At 52.9% G+C, this 16,213-nt stretch overlaps 1 pseudogene; it reads left to right on the forward strand.

Moving 5' to 3' along the window:
• Positions 1 to 1,017: 1,017 nt before the first annotated feature.
• LOC139707014 (protein L-Myc pseudogene) lies at positions 1,018 to 2,238 on the forward strand (annotated as a pseudogene).
• The last annotated feature ends 13,975 nt before the right edge of the window (positions 2,239 to 16,213 follow it).

Consider the following 16,213-nt stretch of genomic DNA (forward strand, 5'->3'; position numbering starts at 1 on the left):
TACAGAGGTGAGCAGAACCACATCCCTGACCCAGCCCTGTCCCCAGAAGAGACCCTTGTTCGCTGCCCCTTGCTTTACCTTCCCAGAAATGAGCTAGGTGATCTCTGCCTCAGCCTCCTGAGGAGCTGGGATTACAGGTGGAGGCCACACGCATGGGCTGATTGTCATTTGTGTGTCTGTTTCCCCCACACCAAGGTCATAATCGTCTTCAGGAGTCACCTATACCTTATGCACCTCTTCCCATGTCCAGCACAGGGACTGGTGTGAGGTAGGTATGTGATAGACATTCTACCAATGAATCAGTGGACGGTGGATCAGTGGACAGTGAATCAGTGGATGGTAAAACAGTGGATGGTGAATCAGTGGATGGTGAATCAGTGGATGGTGAATCAGTGGACGGTGAATCAGTGGATGGAGGGGTGGCTGAGGCTTGTCTTTCCACCCCTGTCCTATGCTGCACCAAACTCTCCTTCATGGTCCATCCAGGGTTTCACTGCTGAACAGTTAGGGCACATTTCAAGGCTCTAAATGCTTTCACTCAGATAATACCTGGCAGGACTATAGGCAGAAGACTTCAGGATGCAACTTGAGTCCTTTAAACACATGATCAATTTCTGCACAGCAATATGGTAAGGAAGTCTAGAAGTCCCCCAAAAAAGCTAAATTCAAATTATCATATGAATAAATAATAAAAATAGGAACTTTCCCCCTCAAAAAATTATTTTTCACAGATGTTCACTGAAAAGGGGGAAATAATCCAAAAGTTCAAAAACAATCAAATGGATAAACAGTTGTGGTATATCCATACAATGGAATATTACTCAACCATGAATATGAATGAAGTACTAACATGATTAGGTTAAACCTTGAAAACATTATGCTTAGTGAAATAGACCACACACATGAGGTCAGATATGACATGATTCCATTTCTGCAAAATATACAAGAATTGGTGCGGGCTGCCGGGCTGCCCCGAGCCGGCGGGGAGCCGGTCCGCTCCAGGTGGCGGGCGGCGGGAGCGAGGGAGCGGACATGGACTTCAACTCGTACCAGCACTATTTCTACCACTATGACTGCGGGGAGGATTTCTACCGCTCCACGGCGCCCAGCGAGGACATCTGGAAGAAATTCGAGCTGGTGCTGTCGCCCCCCACGTCGCCGCCCTGGGGCTCTGGTCCCGGCGCCGGCGATCCAGCCCCTGGGATTGGCCCCCCGGAGCCGTGGCCTGGAGGGGGGGCTGGGGACGAGGCGGAATCTCGGGGTCACTCTAAAGCTTCGGGAAGGAACTATGCTTCCATCATCCGCCGTGACTGCATGTGGAGCGGCTTCTCTGCCCGGGAAAGGCTGGAGAGAGCGGTGAGCGACCGGCTCACCCCCGGCGCACCCCGGGGGAACCCGCCCAAGGCGCCTGCCATCCCGGACTGCACTCCCAGCCTTGAAGCCGGCAACCCGGCGCCCGCCACCCCCTGTCAGCTGGGCGAACCCAAGACCCAGGCCTGCTCTGGGTCCGAGAGCCCAAGCGACTCGGAGAGTGAAGAAATTGATGTTGTGACAGTGGAGAAGACACAGTCTCTGGGTATACGGAAGCCAGTCACCATCACGGTGAGAGCAGATCCTTTGGATCCCTGCATGAGACACCCCCACATCTCCATCCATCAGCAACAGCACAACTATGCTGCCCGTTTTCCTCCAGAAAGTTGCTCCCAAGAAGAGGTCCAGAGAGGGGTCCCCAAGAAGAGACTCTGGAGAGAGAAGCCCCCCGAGGAGAAGGAGGATGAGGAGGATGAAGAGATTGTGAGTCCCACGCCTGTGGAAAGTGAGACTCCTCAGTCCTGCCACCCCAAACCTGTCAGTTCTGCTACTGAGGATGTGACCAAGAGGAAGAACCATAATTTCTTGGAGCGCAAAAGACGGAATGACCTCCGCTCTAGGTTCTTAGCCCTGAGGGACCAGGTACCCACCCTGGCCAGCTGCTCGAAGGCCCCCAAAGTAGTGATCCTGAGCAAGGCCTTGGAACACTTGCAAGCCCTGGTGGGCGCTGAGAAGAGGATGGCTACAGAGAAAAGGCAGCTGCGGTGCCGGCAGCAGCAACTGCAGAAAAGAATTGAGTACCTCAGTGGCTACAAACTGACCAAAAGCCTGACTCTTCTGTCTTACAAAGACAGTCTATTTTTTAACCTCCCTTTCCCCTTTAGTAATTTGCACATTTTGGTTACGGTGGGACAGTCTGAACAGTAGATCCCAGAATGCATTGCAGCCAGTGCACACACAATAAGGGCTTGCATTCTTGGAAACTTTGAAACAGCTCTCCCTCTTTCCTGACTCATGGGAGTGCTGTGTCCTCTCTGGCGCCTTTGGCTTCTCAGCAGGCAGCTGACTGAGGAGCCTTGGGGTCTGCCTAGCTCACTAGCTCTGAAGAAAAGGCTGACAGATGCTATGCAACAGGTGGTGGATGTTGGGGGTGGGGGGGTCCAGCCTGCATGAAATTTCACACTCTGCAGGCGCTTTAGGCTAGGAAAGGATGCTCCCGCTGGTGTCTCTGGGGGTGATGCAAGGACAGCTGGGCCTGGATGCTCTCCCTGAGGCTCCTTTTTCCAGGAGACACACGAGCTGTCTTGGGTGAAGGCAAGCTCACAGACTTGAACAACATGGACCATTACCTCACTGTCAGACACTTTACAGTACCTAAAGAGTGCAAACCTTTAGTTTATATTATGATGTTAGGGGACACCTCTCTACTTACTCTGAATGCTGCGACCTTGAGAACATTTAAAAAGCTTGGCCTCAGATTCTTTGTCTTAGAGCCCTTTGGACCCTCTCCTCTGAAGGAGGGACCTTTCTGTCCTTACTTAAAGGACTTTTTTTTTTGACTCATTCTGCTTTTGTTATGCAATGGGCTCTACAGTACCCTTTCCCACAGGTCAAAATATTTCCTCCAAGAAACAGGAAAATGGATCCTGGCTTGGGGCCTGGGAAAGGCTTGGAGTCCTGGCCCATGAACTTGTTCCCTGCCCAGGTGTTTTCCAAGGGGCATTTGAGGCCCATCATGGGATCTTTTCTCAAGGCAGGTGTAAGGCACCTCAGAAGGAAGCACTCTGTAACTCTTCCTCTTTCTACCTACCTGCCTCTCATCTCAATCCTTGACTCCATTTGAAGTTCTACTGGAACTGTGCAAACCTGTCCTTCTCATGCAACTCCAAGGAGCTTGCTGGCTCTGTAGCCACCAACCTGGTTCCCTGCTAGTCTGACATGAGTCAGATCCTTTTCCCAGAATCTGGGCCTTACTGAGGTTCTGAGAGCCATTAGGACTCATCCAGTGCTCCAGAAGGTGGACTTATTTCTTGGTGGATCTTAAAAGCGCCTGCAGGAGCTCTGTTTAACCAACCATAATGGATTTTGCCCCAGCTGGACTCTCTAGCTCTAAGTGGAATCCAGGTGCAGCCTCCAATCTGGGAAAGACACCCAACCCAGCAAATGTCATGTGGGCAAGCACAGGAACCCCTAAGCCTGTCCTGGAAGAAGGATCAGCCTCTCTGCTGCCCAGGACAGCAGGTGCCTTCTGGCTCTGGGTTTGGAATTGGGGAGGGGGGAAGGAAAGCACAGTTTGAGGCTCTGTCAAACCAGCTGCTATTTCCAAACCCACTGTCCACAATGGTTTCTTTCTGAGTTTGCTTCCTGGCCTCAGAATCCCAGTGGAAATTTTGGAACTAGCCACTCTACCTTGTGGAGCAGGATTTTCAGGAGCCAGCTGACTTCTGGAATTGTCTTAGGAGGACAGGTGGGGAGGGGAGTAGTTTACTAATGTCTCACCTTGATGGCTCGTGTTTTATAAGCTGCTTCTGGGTATTATGCTGGGGTGAGTCTTTTTTTTTATATACTGTATTTTTGTATGCATTTTGCAAAGTGGTGTTAACTGTTTTTGTACAAGGAAAAAAAAAACCTCCTGGGCAATTCTGTTGCAAGGGTCTGATTTTATTTTGAAAGGCAAGTTTACCTGAAATTTTGTGTTTAGTTGTGATTACTGATTGCCTGATTTTAAACTGTTGCCTTCTGGGACATCTTCTAATAAAAGATTTCTCAAAAAAAAAAAAAAAAAAAAAATATATATATATATATATATATATATATACAAAAATTGGGAAATCCAGAGAAAAATAACATAGATCAGAGGTTGCCAGGGCCGAGCGCCACAGTTTTGGAACTTGATAGAGGCAGTGTTTGCATCACTCTGTGAATGTGATAAAACCCTATTTTAATTCTGTATTATGTGAATTTTATCTTATTTTTTTAAAGTCCTTAAGCAACAAAGCAACGATGCACCCAGCTCATTCCCTCCCTGCTTCCTGCTGGGTGTGGCCTGGCTGACAGAAAGCTGGGCGGGACATGGTCCTGAGCAGCCGTACCAGTTGTTAAGTGGCCATAAAGCCTGGTTCCAAGGAAGGAGCTGCCTCCAGAGGGCAGGTCTGAGCAGGACCCAAATGTCAGAGAGGAAGAGGAGGGAGACAAGGAGAGAGAAAGTAGAGGAGAAAAAGAAAAGGAAGGGGTCCTGGAGGACCTGTGACTCCTGAGGACACCCCACTAACCAACACATTAGTAGGAATTAGGAAAAGAAAGCAGAAAATCAGTGCTGTCCTCCCAGGTGACAATCCATCCCACAGGCCGACTGAGGTCCAGCTGTGGGCCTTTGGGTGGGTTCTGGGAGAAGGAGGCCACCTCCCTGGCCCTGCATGGGGAGCCCCACATTCCTAGGGACTGTCTGGGGTGAGCGAGGGCATCCCATGCTGGGCCTGGGCAATACCTCCTCCTCTGAGTCCCCTCTGCCTCTGGAAAACTGTGTTCTGTAGAGGAGTATAGAGACGTCTCCAGAAGTCTGCCAAACAGGAAGTGCAGACAGATCCCCGTTCCCCAAGAGTAGGGATGTTCTTGGCAACTTCTTGGTCAGATAAGTGTAGCAGAAGGGACGCTGTGAGGTGAGGTCACACAAGAGCGCACAGCTGGGGTCCTCCCCTGAGACAGTCCTGGGAACACAGCCACCATGTTGTGAGGAAGCCCAGACCACACGCAGAGGCCACCCGTGAGCCTCTGCCCCCACAGCAGCTGCCAGGGTCAACTCCCGGGCTGCAAGTGAACCAGGCCCCAGAACCTCCCACTCCTACTCATGGGGCCACCCTAGAGGTGCCTCGCGAGACAGAGGAGCCTGTGGCAACTCACAGATCCCCGAGAAAAATTAACACATAAAATCATGAAAAATCACTGAATATGTTTAAGATAATTAATTTAAACATGAATCACATTTTTAAGTTGCTGACTTTGGGGACATGTGTCTATAACCTCATGACAGACAACTGGGTGGATGGGCAGTTCTCAAAGGGCCTCCCCCCTATCCCAAGGTGAATGCTCCATCCTTTATGGGCTGAATCAGGTCCCTCCAACTGCCACCAAACCCTGTGTTGAAGTCCTGACCCCAGTACCCCCGAATGCGACTGTGTTTGGAGTTTTCAAAGAGGTGACTGAGGTAATGTGAGGTCATTGAGGACAGCATGGCAGGTTCTTCTATGAAGAGCGGATCTAAAAAGCAGAAACAGCAAGGGATAAGATGGCTTTCTACAAGCCAAGGAGAGAGGCCTCCCAAGACGCCCACCCTGATGGCTCTTGGCCTTGGGCTTGCAGCCCCCAGAACCAGGAGGACATAGATCCCCATTGCTCCAGCCACCCGGCCTGGGGTGCTCTGTTACAGCAGCGCTCGCAGACTCATACAGCCCCGGGAGGCAATTTCCTGGTGGAAGACACAGTGTGAAGGTTGGTGCCTCAGTGGGCCCTCAGTCTGTCACCCAGCCAGGGGTGGATCCTCCCGACCTCATGGGGGTGACCCCACTGTGAGACCTGAGTGCAGCAGGAGTCACCCTGAGGTGGTTCCCCAGAACCAAAACCCCAGGCTGCCTCCGGGGCAGACATTGCCAGTCCACCCCAGAGCACTCCACCAGCCCCACCTTGTTCTCCAGCTGGGCACCTTCTGGGTGGACCAACAGGGGACAGATTTCCCTGGGCTCAGCTCAGAAGGGCCTGTCTAAGGCGGATTGAGTCATGCTTGGGGGGTCTTTAGCCTCCCTGGGGGTTACCTTTGCAGACACTGGCCCAGGAGGTCCCCAAGATGAACTTGCCAGCCACACTGTCACCTGCAATGTGTTACGTAGAGAAGTGTCCTAGTGTGACTGGACCCAAGGCCGGGGGGGACAACAGGGGGAAAAATACTGATAATTATCCCAAAATAAATAGATAAATAAAACTGTCCCACCCACATGACACTCAGTCATCGGCTCAAGAGAGTTTAGCAAAACCCAGATCTGGGGTCTGAGGGACCCCATTCTACCCACTGTTGTCACCCTGAAGTTGACAGCAAACAGCCAAGCCAGCTGTATGTCCACAGGGCCTGTTAGGTGGCCCTAGAGAAGGCCCAGGCGCAGCTCTTCTGTTAGTCTCCCGGGTGACCTTCTTAAGTCCCAGTGTCATCAGCACCCCCTGGAATCTGGAGGTGCAGAGGTGGTGCTGTGGGCCTCCTTTCAGACCCTCAGTGATGTCAGCTCATTCCTGCCGCAGGGCCTTTGCACAGGCGGCTCCCCTGGCCTTCACGTTGAGACTTCTAATGCTGCCTGTGGTCTTCACCCTCCAGCCTCCTTTCTGACCGGGCTGCCCTCCTCCCCTACCCTTACGGCTCCTCTTCACTTCCTCAGGGTCACTTATTGAACCTCCCAATTTGACTTCCATGGTGTTTCCTTAGCTCACTGTAGGGCCTCCCACTCAATAGAGAGCCAGCAGGGTCCAAGATGGTGCTGCACTATTCCCCAGGGCTCCAGTGCTGACCACAGACCTAGCATGTAGGTGCTCAATAAAAGGACTGCTGGGTGAACTCACTGATGGGCAGAGTCAGTGCTCGGGTCTCTGTGCTGTCGGTAAAGGAGTGAGTGACCATAAGGTGTGTAGAAAGGTCAGTCTCATGTCTGGCACATGAGCTGGCACTGACCACTTGCCCAACCCAAGGCCTGACCCAGAAGGAACTTTCACAGTTACTTATTGAGTTGTCTTGCTGCTTGTCCTGTGTAGACCACAGAGTAGGCTCCGCATAACCGAGAACTGCCAAGTGGACACAGCCCTGACACACCCACAGGGACACAGGGGACAACGACGGCCAGAGGCCTCCAGGGTGGTCTGATATGAGGAAAGCAAGGCTCAGAGAGAGTAATATGCTGCCCCAAGGCCACACAGCACTCTAAGGCAGGCTTGCACAGGACTGGGAGTTCTGGTCTTCATCCTCCTGTGGTGGCCATGTGTCCCCAAAAAGATTCCTTCCCTTGTGGCCCTTGCTACATGGCCATAAAGGGTCTGGGGGTGCCAGCAGGGTTGGAGAGGTCAGAGACACCCCTGTCCCTAACCCCAGACCTCGAGCCTGCCTCATGGTGATCTGAGGTGGCCGCTTGGTGGCACTGTGGAGTCACCACTGACTGGCAGCCACCCCGGGGACCCCAGTCCAGTCCAGCTTGACAGAGAGGCCTCAGGGGGTGCTCTGTGCTGACCTTATTCCAGACGAGGAGGGGGAGGCGTAGAGAGGGGCTGGCCAGCCCTGCCTGAGCCGCTCAACTGATCTGGGAGGAAGGAAGCGGTTTACTGAGCACCTACTGTGCGCCATGCTGGGAACCGCCCCCACCACTGGGACAAGGGAGGGGAGGCTGACTCCACGCAGGGGGAGATCTACTCTGGCTCCCAGGTGGAGGCTGGCTCCTCTGCTTCAGCCAAATGCCAGGGAGGCCACGCAGAGGGCTGTGGCAAGGGGCAGCGGCCAGCCCAGAGCCCCTGGTGCGTGGGGCGGGGAGGCCAGGGGACGGAGCCCTTCAGGGCATGCTCCCAGCAGCCATTAATTCACCCAGGCTTCATCAAGGTCAGGACCAAGGCACAAGTCTCCCTGGAGACACAGGAGAGGTGATAAGAAGGATCCTGGGGGCAGAGACAGTCACCAAGACGACACAGCGGGCCATCTCAGTCCCATGCTGTCCACAAGCCCCAGACTCGGACACCAGTGAGGACCCACCTCACAGGGGTGAGGACAGCACCCGGCCAGGACGTCCTGCTGCAAGGGACGTTTCTGCCCAGAGGGGACCGGCCGGTCCCCCTGCCCCACCCCTGGCCAGACCCCCTAGGCCAGCAGGGACGGCTGGGCAGGGTGGGGGCCCCGGGGCCCAAGGGGAGGCAGGGTGCAGAGGGGTGTCCACCGCTCCCAGAGCCCAGCAGCCCCTATGCTCATGGGACCAGGGGACATGGTGACATAGTACTGTCACCAGGGAGGGTGACATGGAAAGGGACAGGCAGCACGAGGGCCCTGGCAGAAGAGAACAAGGGACAGAGAACAAAGCTGGGGCCCAGGGCTCAGGAGAGGGTACAGCGGAGCCCAGAAACAGAGGCCTGAGAGCACAGAGCTAGGACCAAGGACCCGGAGGACACAGGATGGGCAGGGAAGGCAGGAGGCGCTCCTGGAGGAATGTTGGGGAGGGAAAGGCCAGAGGCCAACAGGGGAGCCTGGAGGGAGGTAGGGGGAGGGACAGCGGAGGCCACAAGCAGGGAAGGAAGGGGTGCCAGGGCCAGAGGTGGAGGCCAGGGCTCTGCAGGGTCCCAGGAAACTTGGGGACAGGGTCCTCCTGTCCTGGGGACCCTACGTAGCCTGGACACCTGCAGACAGGAGCCTCCATCCACCCTAGTTCCCACACAGAGTCCACTTCCCAGCAGGGGCCTGGCCCAGGACTCAGGGGCCCAGAGCAAAGGCGGAGGCTGGCCTCCCTGGAACCCTGGAGGCCTCTGGTTCCCAGGCTCAGCAGGCCCCGGGCATCTGCATGAAGCCTCCCCCTGGGGGATGCTAATGCTCTGCTCTTCCTGGCTCCTGGAGGTGATTTGCATACATTTGCATACCCCTGGGGAATTAGGCCCATGGGCCTGGGGGCATCTGGGCTCCCTGTCTCCCAGGGGCTCTTAGGGCTGCAGCCATATCCTGGGGGTGACCTGGCAGGCAGTTTGATCTGAAAAGATAGACTGTGTGTCCCCCACCCAGAGGCCACTGTTCACCCCAGGTCTGGGCTAGTGGGGGGAGATCTCAAAAACCAGGGTCTGACCTTTCTCATCCTTCCGCAGCTTCTAGAATCTCAGAATAAAGGCCAAAATTGTCCTGTAATCACAAGACCAACCCCCACCAGTCCCTGGTACCCGCTCTCTCTCCATCTCCACCCACCACCCACAGTGGAACTTCTTCCTCAGAGGGCCCACCCAGCAGGCTTCTGGTCACCACAGGACCCTTGCACATGCTACTCCCAGCGGCCGCCTTGTGCTTCCCTCCTCCTGTTCACTCCCTTACAGATGGTTCATCCTTTGGATTCTGGGGAGAGTGCCACATCCTGGGGAAACCCTCCCTGTCCTGTCTGGCCTCGTGCTCCATTAGGCCTCAGCTTCCTGGTGAGGGAGAAATCATCACGATGATTTGGAGGAGCTCATGCCCACTTCTCCCCCACCAGACTGTCAGACTTCACTCCTCTCCTCACTGCCCTCCTGGGTCCTGCCCAGTACCCAGGGGTCTGAGGCAGTTAGAATGGACAGATGGATGGGTGGAAGGACAGATGGACAGATGGTAGATGGGTACACAGGTGGACGGATGGATGGACAGATGGGTGGATGGACAGATGGGTGGATGGACGGATGGGTGGATGGACGGATGGGTGGGTGGGTGGGTGGGTGCACATGAGGACCATGGCCAACGACTCAGGCAGTGCCCAGATGTTCAGATCCCATCAGCTGGGAACCAGCCCACGTTACTGTACATGAGCCTCATCCTGGTGATTCCCTGAGGCCGAGGCATGGGATCCTGTCACCTACAGATGAGGAGGAGACTCCAGGGAGACTCCAGAGTCCAGGCCATGTGGTGAGGACTTGGCAGACTGGGAGGCCACCTCAGCACCGTGGGGCCAGTCCCCAGCCACCTGTGCACATCCCCAGGACCCTCTGGGAAGTGAGCTCATGGCGTGCACACAGCCTCGGCCTCGCTGGGCCACACTCCTGCCTGTGTGCACCACCCTGGCCTTCACTACTCGTAAGCACACACACACACACACCAGCACCCAGACTCTCGCTCAGTCATTCACCAACATCTCACCTGCACCCGCTCTCTGTGGCCTCTGGGCCAGGAACAGACAGGGCAGGCTCTGCCAGCCCCTCAGACTCTCTCTGGGGGACATACACCTGACTGCCACCCACACGAACATCGGTTCCCTGGAGCAAAGCTTTCTGCTCACACGAGAGTGAACAGATGGGCCAGGTGCAGTGTCGCACACCTGGCATTCCAGCAGCTCAGGAGGCTGAGGCAAGAAGATGGCGAATTTAAAGCCAGCCTCAGCCACAGCAAAGTGGGAAGCAGCTCAGTGTGACCCTGTCTCTAAATAAAACACAAACCAATGCTGGGGATGGGGCTCCGTGGTTGAGGGCTCCTAGGTCCAATGCCCCATCCTGTCCCGACCGGCAGGACACATCAACGTGGGCAGCGAACCTAGGTGGGGAGGAATGAAGGCACAAGAGACACGAAGGATGACAGCAAGACAGGAGTTCTGATCAAGCTGCAAACTTTTATTGTTCACACAGGGGTATTTATGCTGGGGATGGGGATGCTCTCTAATCAGCAATTGCTGGATGTGGATGGTAAAACTGCCAGCTGCAAGATGTCTGATGATCCTGATAACCACAGGATGTTCCAGGGAGATAGGTAGCTGCAGGATGTCTACTAGGCAGGATGTCTCCCAGGGGGCTGTTTCTTGCAAATGTCAGGCTATTCTTTGAAGGAGAATTTCCTTCTAGCCCCTGACATTTCCCCCTTTCTTATATAAAATGTTTGACCATACCTTACCGGCCATGTTTTTACGGGGTGATAGAGGCTCTGTTCCTCTAGGAGGCCTTAGAATATCTCCTGATCCTAGCAAGCGTCTTCACTGGGAGATTTTGTGGCCTTGGCATGTTTTTGGAGGAGACGGCTTTGAGGGGGGAGCATGCCAACCGCCATCACCAGAGCGTGTCACTCAGAGGTCTTGGGTTTTGGGATCCATGGATCCATCCTCCTGTAGTCCTTCCTGCACCCTCCATTATTATGGCCTAAAGTCTTCACTCCATGGGTGCATCCTCCCCCAAGCGGAGGAGCCCATGGAAGAGCGATAACTTAACCCTTATGGCCAGGGCAGAAGATGGTTGGTCAGAGCTATTACTTACACTTTTATATAAGAAAGAGAGATCTGTGGGAATGTAAACTTAAGAAATAAGCCTGTGAGAAGGGTAGAACATCCTTTTAAATGTTGGCAGCACGGTCTTCCATCTCTAGATTGCTGGGAGCCATTAGCCAAGTAGGTATGACAATTTCCTTGCCAGCGTACCCCATGTTGCTTAGTGGAAGGACTCGTGGAAATAGGACATTTTGCAGTGACATTGCATATAAGGTGACCTTGCTAGGACCAGGGCGGATCTGGGTTTAGGGCGTTCCCCGTTTAGGATAATCCGGGTTTAGGGTGGTTCCAGGTTTAAGGTTATTCCTGCTGGGAATAGGGCGTATCCTGCTGCCTGAGTTCCCCTTGAATTCTCACGGAATTCAGACAGAAGCCCAGTGGGGGTAGATTTGGGCAGAGAACGTGGATTTCCCCAGAACATGATTGTAGACGGCTGGTGTGAGTTCGGGAATAAAGAGTTGCTGTTTGAATCTACAAGCTGTGTGGTGGCTTGTGATTTTGTGCCCAGCCAGACTGCGGCACCAGATGATGATAGTGCACCTGTATGGGCTTAGAGGCCAAAATATTAATCTGTTCTTTAATAAATTTTACCAGCCTGTTTATAATGCAGGGTCCTATGGACACCATTAAAAGTAAACCCAACAAAGGGCCTAATAGGGGAAGAAGGTAGGGTAGAAATCCATTAAGCCCAGTCCAGAGGGGATTTTCAAATAGTTCCCTTCGTCTCTTTTCTAGATCTTCTTGAAGCTGCTTAATTTTAGTGTGTACTATGCCTGATTTATTGGCATAAAATCAGCATTGTTCCCCTAAGGCCAAGCAAATACCACCGGTCCAATTTGCTGGAAGCCAGGGGAAGGCCGAATTTCCTCCACACATAAAAACTGTGCCATTGTGGGGACGAAGAGATGGGGTGGGTGAGGAATAATTTTGTACTGTTGAGCAATTTCCAAAGGAAGTAACTCCAACGTCAATATCATAGGTATTATTCTGCATCGTGCCTAAAAGACATGATGTAAAAGTGCCTATAGGGTGTACTTTAAAAGGAAATCTGGGTTGGCATGTATTATCATTGTCTATTAAAGAATTAATAGGAACTGCCATAGGCATGATTGCTCCTGTTGTCATGCAGAGCCAGCAATCACTAGCAAGTGTGGGGTTGGAATTATTAAGCAAGAAGGGAGTTTGGGAGGGAACAAACCTTATTGACCCTGGGTTTGTCCTGGGGGAGGTCAGGGCCAGGGGCTGGCCCCAAAAGGAGTTTCCCGAAGAGGGAAGAAATAGGCTGTCCAAGGGCATTTGTCTTAGATCTACACTCATTGGCCCAGTGACGACCTTTACCAACTCTAGGGCAAAGGGTGGCTGGGGGCGGTTTAGCCCCTGTTGGAGAACATGTTGTCCCTAGGCTTTGTTTGCCTGTCGGACACTCACGTGCAAAATGGCCAGGTTGTTTAAGTAAAGCAAGTACATGAGCCAGGATTGTGAAAGGCCTTGGTAAAGGCGGCACCTATGGTGAGACCCATGGCATGGGCTGCACCCACCCGGGCACAGAGTCTAATAAAGTCAGAAAGTTCCCCTTTATCCTTATGTGGTAGAAGAACATCCTGACATGCCGGGTTGGCGTTTTCAAAGGCAAGATGTTTCACAAAGGTGCTTTCGCTTGGTCCAAGCAAGTGTTCCGCGGCTAGGTTAAGCCAGGCAACAAAGTCGTCATAAGGCTCGTCAGGCCCTTGTCGGATTTTTGCCAGGGAAGTGGTAGCCGAGTCCTTTTGAGGGAGGCATCTCCAAGCATGTAAGCCAGCCTTCTGAATCTGCGCCAAAAGTCCAGCAGGAAAACGCGCCTGTTTAGGGTTAGTGTCAAAAGGCGCATTGCCCACTAGCTTAACATAAGTCCAGGATTTAGAGGAGGCCTTAGTTAAATTGTTTTGAGCAGTTTCCCAACAGTGCTCTTTGAAATCTGCATTCCATAACAGGAAGTCTCCGGCACTGAGGGTAGCTCGGACTAAAAATTTCCAATCATTGGGAGTAAGCCATTGTGCGCTGTGGCTTTCAAATAAAGCCAATGTGTAAGGTGCAGTGGGGCCATAGTGAGCACAAGCCTTTTTAAGTTTTTCAAGAAAATGCAGGCTTAATTTTTTGTAGACACTCTGGGTTCCTTCCTGCCTAGGGGTGAACTCCTCATCCTCTGAGTCCTGATCTTCCTCTTGCCATTCCCCAGCTTCCTCCCCTTGATCTGTTTCCCCTGCTTTCTCCTCTTGATCCTCCTCTTTGTCCTCAGCCTGGGTGGGCTTTTCTATCTGACTGTGGGTGACTGGGAAGGCGAGAACAGGCCGATGGCGTGGCTTAACCTTTGTGTTAGACTGCCTTGGGCCAGCTCGGGTTGATTCTGTGCCTAAGGCTAATAAGCGGAGTTCAGAGTCAAGGGATCTTAATTCTTTCAAAAGTTGGATCTGTTCCCATCTATGTTGGAGAGACTCGCGCAAGGGAGCCAGGTTAGGCAAGGGAAGTGGAGAAAAAATATCTGAGGGGGCAGTTGGCCCCTGAAGGGCCAGAGCACAAAAGGCAGGAGGGATATAGGAGGGAGGTGGATGTGTAAGTCCTATAGGCTGTGGCAGGGTCCTGAGAGGTGGCGGGTCTTCTGAATGGTAGCCAGCTGCTTCCTTCTCCAAGGTAGCCTCCTCCCCAGGGGTCAATGTGTCTCCGGGATTTAAAACTGGATAAAGGCAGTTGGTAGCTGTTAGAGCCTTATTCATTAGGGTGGGATTTTGAGGGGGACCAGGAAGGTTCCCAGGGTCCTGGGGAGACTGAGAAGGATCTATGTCTATACTAACTGAAAGGCATGCTGAGGGGGGGACGAGAGGGACGAGAGGTCATTTGCACAGCCTCTTCCCCAATCCTGACAAGTTTTAAGGTACCATTGTCAAAGGGTGAACTTTTAAGAATTTCATTAATTAAGTTCCAGTAAGAAAAGGTGGGAACAGGCACGTTTTCTGGGCCAAAGGATTCATAATAATCTTTTAAACAGTCTCCTACTCTAAGCCATCTTTCACCATCAATGGTCCCTTTAAGGGGAAACCACCGACACAATTCTCCTATGTATGAAAAGAATAATTTTAAGTCCTTTTTCTTAGCATGTGCCCCCCATGTCTTGAGGTCCTCCTTGAGGCCTGACAAAAACAAATCATGTAACGAAACTGCTTGTCCCATGGTGGGTCACTCACCGTGCGTCATCCCCACTCTCCTCCTGGATCTGTCTCTCAGTCGTGTCTGCCGAGGCGATTGCGAGCTCTGCTTGGCCAAGTCTCCCCGGAGGACGGCGTTCCTTCTCAGTCAAAGGCTCAAGCCCCAATCGTTGGGCGCCAAATGTCCCGACCGGCAGGACACATCAACGTGGGCGGTGAACCTAGGTGGGGAGGAATGAAGGGACAAGAGACACGGAGGATGACAGCAAGACAGGAGTTCTGATCAAGCTGCAAACTTTTATTATTCACACAGGGGTATTTATATGCTGGGGATGGGGAAGCTCTCTAATCAGCAATTGCTGGATGTGGATGGTAAAACTGCCAGCTGCAAGATGTCTGATGATCCTGATAACCACAGGATGTTCCAGGGAGATAGGTAGCTGCAGGATGTCTCCCAGGCAGGATGTCTCCCAGGGGGCTGTTTCTTGCAAATGTCAGGCTATTCTTTGAAGGAGAATTTCCTTCTAGACCCTGACACAATACCTCCCACAAAAAAGAAAATGAATTAACAGAGAAGAGTTCACACTGATCCTCCCTGAAGTTCCCCACCCCACTCCACCCACAACATCCAAAAATGGCCTTAATAGTCATTGCAGCCACATTGATGCAGCACCTACTATGTGCTAGGGACTGCTGTGCATAAAAAAACCCCATGAGACACACCAGTACCTCCATTTAAGAAAGAAAATGAGGCACAGAGAGATTGATTAACTTACCCATGATCACACAGCTCAAAAGAGGCCCAGCAGGGTTTTAAACCCTGGCCATTTGGTTTTACTCCAGACCCCTCAGACCAAAGATGCAGTAAGTGGGAGGAGAACATCAGACAAATGATCCACCTATGGCAGGAGGAGACTTGGGTGAGTGGAGCCTTTCGTGAAACAGACAGTGTCCCCCCTCGGGGGCTGCCTCACCTGGTCCTGAGAGGCCCGCTCAGCCTGGGGGAGAAGAGAGCCCCCTGCCAGCCTGTTGGTTTAAGAGAATGTTCACTTACCTGAGCTGCAACATCCCCATTGCTCTGAGCTGAGGAGGCGGGGCCATGTCCTGTCAGAGATCCTTAGAGGTGACCTCATTTTAAGGAAAAAAGCCTGTGTCCAATTTTCCGAGATTGATTAAGTCAGGGGCCAGCACAGGCAGCCAGCAGAGGGGACACCATTGTAGAGATGACCCAGAGCAGGGTCCAGGGACCTGGGGCACGGCCTGGGCATGGCCTGGTGGCTCCCAGCTGACATCCTCCCTGCCCGGGAGCTCCTGGAAACTGCCTTCATGGTGATTTTCAGGTGCATACGTGGGAGACCCTGCTTGCTCCAGCCTCAGGGTAGGACAGGGAAGATTTCAGGCCTCATTAGACTATGGGCATGAGCAGGATGGTGGCTGGGAGGGGAAGACATCAAGGGCCTTCATCTCACAGCAGTTTATGCATTGTTTGTTGAGCCCCTACCATGCATCATATGGATGTAGCTGGAAAGTGGATTTTTAGCATGTGTAACGGACCTGAGGCAGCAGTGGGCTTGGTCCATTTGAGGCTGTGTGGGGAGTTGAGGCTGGCCTGAGCCAGGATGTGCCTGGGGATAGCTGCACCAGATGAGGCAGTTTGGGAACTGATTGACTTCTTTCCCTTGTGCTCCACCTGTCAAACAAGCAAGGCACAGAGATGAAGCTCTTTCACATGACAGA

Source organism: Marmota flaviventris, chromosome 9 (assembly GCF_047511675.1).
Source record: "Marmota flaviventris isolate mMarFla1 chromosome 9, mMarFla1.hap1, whole genome shotgun sequence".
NCBI lineage: Eukaryota > Metazoa > Chordata > Mammalia > Rodentia > Sciuridae > Marmota > Marmota flaviventris.